Source organism: Phallusia mammillata, chromosome 5 (genome assembly GCF_965637545.1).
Source record: "Phallusia mammillata chromosome 5, kaPhaMamm4.hap1.1, whole genome shotgun sequence".
Lineage (NCBI taxonomy): Eukaryota > Metazoa > Chordata > Ascidiacea > Phlebobranchia > Ascidiidae > Phallusia > Phallusia mammillata.
In genome coordinates, this window is record NC_137256.1 from 24,150,717 (window position 1) to 24,161,432 (window position 10,716).

At 34.7% G+C, this 10,716-nt stretch overlaps 1 long non-coding RNA gene across 1 annotated transcript; it reads left to right on the plus strand.

The window, feature by feature from the left end:
- Positions 1-1,370: 1,370 nt before the first annotated feature.
- LOC145230229 (uncharacterized) lies at positions 1,371-4,239 on the plus strand. Its single transcript, XR_013860607.1, has 4 exons — positions 1,371-1,818; positions 1,881-1,945; positions 2,763-2,839; positions 3,350-4,239. It is a non-coding gene; the product is annotated as an uncharacterized LOC145230229 (long non-coding RNA).
- The last annotated feature ends 6,477 nt before the right edge of the window (positions 4,240-10,716 follow it).

A 10,716-nucleotide genomic window follows, 5' to 3' on the forward strand; every position in this document is an offset into this window, starting at 1 on the left:
GTTGCTTGGTGGTCGTTTTTGCGCCATGGCAGTTTGGGGCTTGTTAACAGCCCTATGACGTCAGAAACATTAACATTTGTTGCTCAAAACACCTCTAGTGGTCGAAATTTTAAACATTGGCGGATTGGGCTGAAATTTGGCAGTACTATTGATTGAGTCATTGTGGTTTTTGCATATTTTTTAGTTTGTGTGTCGAACCCAATTAGTTGCTCTACTAGCCCCCTAAAATGGGTCAGTTTTTTAAAACGTTAAATAGGACATACTTCAAACAATATCTGGGGTGAATCTAATTTTATAGCTTGTATTCTACATAGTATTATTATTTAAGCCCAGTGCCGATCACTGTGTTTTACCTTACATCACCCGACTTTCTCATGGTTATCTCTTGAATTGCATTATTTTCAACTTTACATGTGTGGGGACCCATGAGTTTTTGCCTGCAGAAACGACTAAAGTTATAAAAGACGATGGCTAATATGGGACCCAATACAAAATAAGCATAGGAAATATATTTATGTTTTAAAATAGGTTATAGTGTATATGCAAGGGCAATATGTGCTAAGCCACCCTTCTAGTTTTTTTCTGTATTGTATGTGTACAACGATCTGTTTTTGTTGTTCACAGGTTTAGGGTGTTAGTTTATGATTGTTAACAGTTTATTTTAACTTTTCTGATTTACAGTTTGCATGTTTTTGTTGTTTACAGGTTTTAGGTTGTTTGTTTATAAAGGTTAACAATTAACATTTTATTTTAACTTTTCCTAAATTTACAGATAACATGTTTTTTGTTTACAGGTTTAGGGTGTTAGTTTATGATCGTTAATAGTTTATTTTACTTTTGTTGATTTACAGATCACATGTTTTTTTGTCTACAGGTTTAGGGTGTTTGTTTATGATCATTAACAGTTTATTTCAACTTCCCTGATTTACAGATCACATGTTTTTTTGTTTACAGGTTTAGGGTGTTTGTTTATGATTGTTAACAGTTTATTTTAACTTTCCTGGTTTACAGATAACATGTTTTTGTTGTTCACAGGTTTAGGGTGTTAGTTTATGATCGTTAACAGTTTATTTTAACTTCCCTGATTTACAGATAACATGTTTTTGTTGTTCACAGGTTTAAGGTGTTAGTTTATGATCATTAACAGTTTATTTCAACTTCCCTGATTCACAGATCACATGTTTTTTTGTTTACAGGTTTAGGGTGTTTGTTTATGATTGTTAACAGTTTATTTTAACTTTCCTGGTTTACAGATAACATGTTTTTGTTGTTCATAGGTTTAGGGTGTTAGTTTATGATCGTTAACAGTTTATTTTAACTTCCCTGATTTACAGATCACATGTTTTTTTGTCTACATGTTTAGGGTGTTAGTTTATGATCATTAACAGTTTATTTTAACTTCCCTGATTTACAGATCACATGTTTTTTTGTCTACATGTTTAGGGTGTTTGTTTATGATCGTTAACAGTTTATTTTAACTTCCCTGATTTACAGTTTACATGTTTTTTGTTGTTTACAGGTTTAGGAATTTAGGATGTGTATATTATCAGATTAATCTTTTTTGTCTTTCCAGGTTTATGGTTTATTTATTTTGTTTTTAACAGGTGTAGGGAGTTGCCTGTGCTAGGTGATTTATAGTTTCTGTGTATGAGCAGACTTACAGTGTTAGACTCCTATATTAGCAGTTAACTATTTGTTTACAAGTTTTGCAGCTATTTGCTGGCTTGGGCTTTTTGTGTGTGTTTCAGGCATAGAACTTTTTCTGTTCTGGTGTAGAAGACATTTGTTAGGTTGCAACTGATGCTAATTGACCAACCCGTAAGTACTTGTATAATCAATAATAAAGTAAACTCGTTTTACTTCTGTGGCTATATTTTCAGAACTTCCATCAATTCAATCTGACCTCCTGTCTATTCGAAGACCAGCCAATGATAAACTGTATCAGGTACTATACTAAGCTATAATCATAAACCTAAGGTGTTGTTGTAGATTTAAATTTAAGTGCAGAAGAGGGTCACAACCTACGGTCTAACTCAGTGGGTTTCAACTAGAGTTCCGCGGAACCCTAGGGTTTCATACAACCCTTACAGGGGTTCCGCGAACTTTAAGAGTTGCACAGGAGTTCGCAGCGGTTTGGTGTAGCAATTCAAACATGAATGATTCATAATATTATTGTTGCAATCAGCAATGCTCGATTGCTTGTACAATCTAGTAAAATCTAATCAATTGTGACGTAATAAACACAGTCTTGATACACTTTGGCTAGGTTGCGACATAAATGTAGAAACGACTGATCCAAGTAACAGGGCGATGCGTTTCAGTAAATCATTTAATTGAAGTCAACTTTTGCGCTTGGGATGTGTTAAGTAAAATGTATGTTTTTTCTTTGATACTTATTACAATAAAATTATTTTATGGGGAGTTCCGCAAAGTTTGAGAAAACACCTTGAGGGTTCTGTGCCTCTAAAAAGGTTGAAGAGCACTGGTCTAACTATTTCACTTTAATGTCAACATATGTATTGATTACTGAGCTTAGTTGGAAAGTTTCAAATTATTAACATTAACTGCAATATGAAAAGATATATACCAACTTTGTTCATAATCAGTTGTTAGTTTTGATTTCTTGTTTCCCAATGACTTGAAGATATGTGTTTTTTACAATCAATTTAATAGTTTTTTTGTTATAGCTTACCTGAATAATAATGAGATATTTGTAATTTAATTTTACCTTTGTATTTCATACCACATGAACTCCAAACGAGATGGATCTTTATGCAAGAAAAACAACAAGGAAGTACTCTAGTGGTTCCCTCAAAGATACAACACCAGGAAAAACAAGGTACAAAATTAATTATGGTACTTTTGTCCATCACAAGAATGTATAGTTGTTGATTTAAATGAATGCATTCAAATTCAGTTACTCACGAAAGCTATGCTTTGTGCTTAATCAAGTGCTTCAATTTTTCTTGGTATTTCATTGACAACAGTTTTATAAACCATAAGCAATTACATGGTTAGTGCAATAAAACAGTTTTTAAAACATGAATGTTAAAATATAAAAGCATCGAGCCAATGCCCAATTGTGGCATCGCACAGAATAGGTAAGGCATGGGTTTTTACCCTATTGCTCCCAACAAACTGGAGGGCCGTTGTATGGCTACACTAGCCAATGCGGCCGACTGATGTGCATTGTCTGCAGCTTAATGTTAAAATAAGTTGTGATTTAAAGTGTCTGAATTAACTTTTCAAGAATTGCATTTTGAATAATTGTCTTTTAATTTGAATAGCTTTTTTGTTTAAATGGTTTATGCTTGGTGTATGTTTTAAACCCAATACCTCTGAATTTCAGACCACCTGACCTTCAACAAGAATAGACTTTGATGCAAAAACTTGACAAGCTGTTCGACAAACTCAACCTCCTGTTATCTAAGAGGCAACTGAACTCTGCAGCCTAAATCACTTGCTACGACCTGTCTTTATTGACATACAATGCGGTTAAAACTTATATCCACAACAACCTTCAGTGCTAATGTGGGATAGAAAAATGAAATAATATTGATGTTATCATTGATTTCTTTACTTATTCATGGGGACATTTGTTTGTACTGTCTGTTTTAGCTCTTTAATGCAGTAGCCAAATTACGGAATGACAAGTGTTGAATAACATGAAAACATTGCCAAAACATATTTTTTATTGTACTATTTGTATCATTATTGTTTAATTCATTTCATGCAATAGACACAAACAGGTTACAAATTTTATGCAGTTGTCTGTCCCTGCTACAGATTTTAACAAATCTGTTTTCAAACTACTTCGCCACCCATCCCTATGCTTGTATCCTATACTTATTTCTATGTAGCCTAATACAGGTGTGGCTACTGCACTTATAACGATTGTAATATTTTCTGTTACATTGTCATGCCATTCTTTGCCCATAGTGCAAATGCTGTGAATGTACCAAACTGTTTTCAAATTTTATTATATTGCTTTATATTCTATTAATGGTGTTTTTACAAGTTTTTCTCGTGTATATTATTTAATTCTTATGATATGTCCATTTGTTTGTCACCTATCATACTGATGCTGTATCTTAGGGGTTTCAAATACTTGTTAGTTATTGAACTCGAGTTACATTGGTTATGTTTACAAATTTGAGTTTAATTTTATTTGCACACATCAGTTTTTTAGATGTGTGTATTTAAACTGTTTCACTTTGTACTTAGTCAAGAGTGTTTTGTTATGCCATTTTTTGTTCTTTAATTTAAATACTATAACAAAATATTTCTGTTTGCAAACAATTTTATTAATTTCTGTTTGTGAACAGGTTTATCTATTTTTTGTTGCTTTTGCATTGTAATGTATTTGTACAACAAATTCATCATTATTTAATACGATTTTTGTGTTTTTGAGGCGAACACTGTACCATAAAAAAGTTGTTTCTGTTTGCAAATAATTTTATTAATTTCTTTTTGCCACTGTTGAATCTCTGCTGCAAAATTTAACCTTTTCACTATTTGGTATAAAGTATAAAGTTTAGCTTTAAACAACAGATTGAAAGAGGAAAGCTGAACTTTAACGCAAGAACATAAATAACCTTTACGGCAAAGAGTGCGCACAACGATTTTTATAGACTTACAGTTGTATAGCTTTGGAGATAGCTGTCGATAAGGTCTGAAGTTTAAGGTCCCATAACTTTTGGTAGACAAATAAGTAGTTAATGAAATTTCGCTTAAACATAGTTGTATACCTCATCAATAAATGCTTTAAATTTCATAAAAATATATGTTGCGTAACAGTGTTTTATTTTAGAAAGTTGTTGGTATGTGGTGACGACGGGCAGCGGCTCGTGGCTTTGGAGATAGATGTCGATAAGGTCTGAAGTTTGAGGTCCCATAACTTTTGTTAGACAATAATTATTAATAAAATTTTGCATAAACGTAGTTGTATACCTCATCAATAAATGCTGTAAATATCATAAATATCGATGTTGCGTAACAACGTTTTATTTAGCATTCTGCACAGGTCATTTGTCTATACTTCTCTGACTTTACTTTTATTTTCTAACCAATATTTTTTATTTTTTACAATTTTTACAATATAGCTTTATAATTTGCTCTCATATCTAGTACTTCTGCAAATTTCAGGTCTTTACATTTTGTTTTTCGAATGTTATGACCGCTTTTTAAAATCGGCGCTTTGATCCAACTGCCTGCAACCATGCGGCTGGCGAAAGTGCGCCGGAGAACCTTTGGTGCAAAATGCGAGTGGTGCTCAGTAACTCGCTGCAAGCATATATCTACGTGGCCCTTCCTAAACTAAAACAATATGTCAGATGTTTTGCTGCAGCATGTAACAATATTCATTATCCACTAGTTGTGCCATCTACTTTTTGCGCCCCACAAAGTTCTAATATTGCGCAGCTATTTATGGCTTGCTTGGCGATTGCTCAGTGCAATCGTGTCGCTATGTGTTGTTTCACCAAAATAAACTTAACTCATTATTACACTGCATTAGTATCACAAAATCATGGGCAAAGTTTCGGACAGTTTTAATAAATATCTTAGGCGACACCAAACATGCGTTACGTCTCAAGTTATTACATTTTAAAAAACCAAAAAGGTTACTACCTAAACATGCCTTTCACCAGCATTTATTACCTTTCGATACGTAAAAATCACAATCAATTACCATACATCCCCCACAGTTAAAAAACTCACAATCTAAAAGGCGTTCCTTTCAAATGGCCGGTATGATCTAGAACAGCGGTTCTCAAACTTTTTTTTAATGTTTTGTCAGTAAGGTCCCTTTTGCATTTTTTTCGAACACTCGCGGTCCAAGCTAAATATATTTACATTTACAATCACATTTACAAACATGGACAACTAGTTTTGTTGTGCGGACGATGCATCATTCGTCATCTTATTCAATGATTGTAGGAAATACCCAAACCTTTATATGTTTTATGTGTCTAATTAATCTTGGTTTATATCGATAAATAATAGTAATAATAATAATATTATTAGTAATACATAGTCGCCAAAACCCCATGTGCGTACTTTAGTTTCGTTACTTCTTCAGTGTTTGTTTTTCTAATTGTGTTCTTCTCGGCGCGCACTTTTCTTTTTGAAACAACAACATGGGAAGTGATTCAGTGTTTGACTTTTAAATTCTTACTTATTAAAAATCTATTAACTATGCGTTTTCGGCATGTTTAGGTTTCTTTTTTGGTGGTCGTTGTTTACTTACCTTTAATTATTCAACCGGCTGGAATCCACCTGTGTTGTCAAACCCGGTCGCGTTGCCGTTAGCGCCACTCGCTTCTCCAACGAGATTCCAACCTCTCAGGCATCTTTCTTTTTACCAGGTACAGCTGCTGCGTTTTTTACCGTTGTGCTCCGTCTGTTAGTATTATTGTAGCGTATTTTCAACCGCTAGATTTTCGCTGCTATGTCCTGTGATTTTCGTGCCATTGTACAATCATAAGTTACTATGCTTGTCGCGTTCAAATTTAAATACCTTTGAAAAATAAAACTGTCCAGTTACCAAACTTAAAGCTAACTTATTTCTTTCTCAAGTATTCCCACAACAACATACGGAAAGAATTTAGTTTAGTCTCGTAACATCATTTTGCGTGGGAATGTTTCAGTCGCGTGACGGACTTTTTTGCAAAGCCTACTATGGTGAGCCCACAAACACAAAGTGTCGCTCTAGCAGGCGGTCTCCGACGTCCAGCCGAAGCTTCCTCCAGCCGATGCTTCCAAGGCCGGACGTCGAGGAACTCTCTTTATCCAAATAAAAAATTCTACACCCGTATAGGAAACAAATCCTCAGCCCGATTAGACCGAATTTACTGTAATACATACCTTCTAAGCAAATCAATTAAATTCGCTCACTGTAGCGACCTCACTATCGTGTTCGCTTATGCGCATCGAAGCGTGCTATTTGCCTTTTTCTTTTAATCGCCATTGCCTCTTTATAAACTCCGATTTCGCGTTGCTCTTCCTCTTAACACGTTTCTAACATGACTCGGACATGGCGCCGCTGCTCAACAAAGCTTCGACCGCTTCACTCACCAAATTATATTCTCCGACCACTGGAACGCGCCAGCTAATTTTAATCTTAGTAAACAATGGTGCAAATCCCCCTGGAAATTAAACTTGGACCTATTAGGTGACCAAAATTATATTGAGTTAATTAATAACCTTATATTAGACTTCGAAAATGAAAAAGCTAAAATAGATAACCCTATAACTTGGTGGGAAAACCTAAAACACAAAATTAAAAAGAAATTCATTTTTACCTTCGCGATTCAAAAAAGGAAAAACGACAAAAAAAACTCATACAAAACCGAAACGAATTAGACGACCTGGTAGCAAAAATGGACCAAAATAACCTTGAACCAAATATAAAATTCATCGCACTCAAAAAGAAACTAAAAACCCAACAAGAAAAAGAAATGAAAGGAGCGCAAATAAGATCCCGTGTCACACAAGTAACTAATGAAGAACGACCCGATAAACTTTTTTTAGAGTTGAAAACATAAAACAGGAAACAACCAGCATACGACCGCTTAATATTAACGGCAGAATCGAAACGGACCATGATACAATCATAAATGAGGTACATAAATTTTACGCAACCCTTTGGCAAAACAAAAGTAAACCGACGGCAAACGCTCAAAATCATTTCCTTTCGAATATTAAAATTGACGCAACCGACGACTTAAGCCGAATTTCCCCTTTGAACCTAAACGGATTAGAATTGTCAATCAACGCTATGAATTTAAATTCATCACCCGGACAAGACGGCATACCAGTGGAATTTTATAAAAAAGTTTGGCCTCTAATAAAATATAGCTTTCATGAATTAACACAAAACATATACCTTCAAAAAGAACTCCCCAAATCATCCAAAAATGCGATCGTTAAACTCATTCCCAAAAAACAAGATAAAATTATCAAAAATTTAAAAATTATCAAAAACCCTTATCAAAAATTGGCGACCAATATCTCTTCTGAATTCGTATTATAAAATAATAAGCAAAACCATCGCAAACCGCTTACAAAATGAACTTAACAATAAAATCGCAATAGAACAAAAATGCGGCCTCCCAAAACGATATATTCAACACATACATTACAATATTAAAGCTATCATAGAATACGCAAAACAAAAATCGTCCCCTCTAGCCCTTGTACTTATTGATATTGAAAAAGCCTTCGACACCCTAAATCATGAATTCATCTTCAAAGCCCTGGAAAAATTACGCATAAACGACTATACCCTGAATTGGATCAAAATTTTCTACAAAAACATAACAAGCCAAATTAACGTAAACGGCAAACTTACAAAAGAAATTAAAATTCTGCGTGACGTGAGGCAGGGCTGTGGCCTGTCTATGTTATTATATGTAGCCATAACTGAAGCATTAATCCAAACTACAAACACCAATTCGAAAATAAACGGAATTAAAATTGGCCCGATCGAAACAAAAATACAACAATACGCGGATGACTCGACTTTTATAATATCCAACCAACCATCTTTGAACGAAATCTTTGACCAAATGAAACTTTACGAATTGGCATCTGGGCAAAAAATTAACAAAAACAAAACTGAAATCATCGCTTTTCCCATAATCTACGAACTGACATTACGCAAATTTACCCCAATTTTATGAAAAACAATAGAAAACTTTTAGGAATAAACTGTTCAACCCACAATTGGCAAACCAACAAGAACTGGAAGGAATATATTAACCACAGTCGAAATATTGTAGCCAAATTTATTAATAGAAACTTATCCCTTTTCGGCAAAATTTCTGTAATTAACACTTTGATAATTCCCTGAATTTTATTCTTAGCTAGAGCATTTCAACGGCAAAAAAACATCTAAAAGACCTCAATTATATTATATATCAATTCCTTTGGCATCCCAACAAAATCGAACAATTATCTAGGAAAAACTCATTGCGCAAATTAATAATGGAGGAATTAAAATGCCAGACCTTCAAACTAAAATTGATGCTACGCAACTTGAAAAATTACGCGATCTCATTGTCCCCGACAAAACTCCTGAAATCTGGCAGCAATGGGCCGTCTATAATTTAGGATTCAAACTTCGCCAAATTAAACCAACCATTTTCGATCACAACAAACCTACAACATGGAAAACAAACCCCGAATGGCAAAACATTTTCGAGTTATATAAAAATTTAATTGACCTAAATAATGAATTTAATTTGACTAAAGCAAAACTGAGACACTTCTACTACGAATTGATTAAGAAAAAACTTATTACCAGCCCAACATCCAACCCTGAATTTAAATGGTAATACGCACTCCAAAAAGGAATAAAACGTTTTTTTAATAACTACGATCGGCAATACACGTACTTAACCATCCACAACGCTTTTAAATGGGGCGATTTCTTCAAAGAAAAGAAAATTTATTCGCTTAAAACTGGTAGATCCCGTCTTCTCTATAGCAAATTTTGCAGGAAAAATACCGATAATATATCCCATCTTTTAACTGACTGCATAATCCCACAAAGAATATTAAAGGACATAAAATATATTCTTTCCAGTCAGTTCCAAATTTCATACGGCCTCAATCCAAATTTAATTCTTTTGAATTTATTTGATAAAAGCATACCCTTAGTTGTTATAAAAATGATTGCAATTTGGCATACGGAAATTATTAAACAAAAAATTAAATTCGATATTAAAATGGGTATTTAGAATTTCCCGAACATTTTATTAAAAAAACGACAGCTAAAATTTTGGACAACCTAGCGGAACAACTGAAAAATTTTACAAATACCCTTGATGAAACCAACTTCGAACTAATTTTTAATATAAACCCTAAAAACCTTACTATAAATACTTCGGTTATGGCAACATAACCTGTATAAAAAACATATTTTCTAATGCGTACGCAAAGAAATCAAAAATCAATATTCTTTAAACGCAAAATTTGCGACTTGAAATCGCAATTTTTGTAATTTCCTTTTCTCTTCTCTGTTTATTCCTTTCTTTAGGCGTGAATTATGCGCGCTCCCCTTTCTTACGTATACTATAATGTTTTGCGTGTTTTTTTTTCCTTTTTTTTGCGTTTCACTTATTTATGATAATTTTTGCTCCCTGAGAGTTAAGAGCAGCTCCCATAGGAAGGAGAAGACATAGATTGCGATCGGATGGTCGTCACTTGTCGAGGCGGGGTGGGGCCTCTACATAGAGAAACAAGGAACTCTCCGGGTTTGTTGGGGGTCCTTGTTGCGACTTGTGCTTCGGTGCTGAGTCGTCTTGACCGATGACGCCGCAAACGAAAGGACCAATGCCCGCTAGACGGTCGTGTGGGGACGATGTCTAGTTGTGGCGACGGTTTTGCCTTGAGCGTGCAAGAGCGCGCGCCCGCGCAATTGCGACATCTTGTCGTCGTTACGTTACCACTAAATGCCACGTCGCTGCATGTCCCGTTTCCATTCATTTTCTGGCGGAATGTAAGGTTTTATGTACGACCGATTGCAGTAGGTTCTGAAAAACCACAAACAGAAGTTGGGTAAAAGGAAAGAAAAGGGGCAATTTTTCGTCTTCTGTTAGCTTTAGGAGGTGAAGTCTTGCTGCTTCGGGCGGGCTCAACGCGTCCGTCAGATCTGATCGCCCTTCTGATAAGCTAAGGACCAGCTCCCTTCCTCTTGGACGAAGGAGGGTGCAA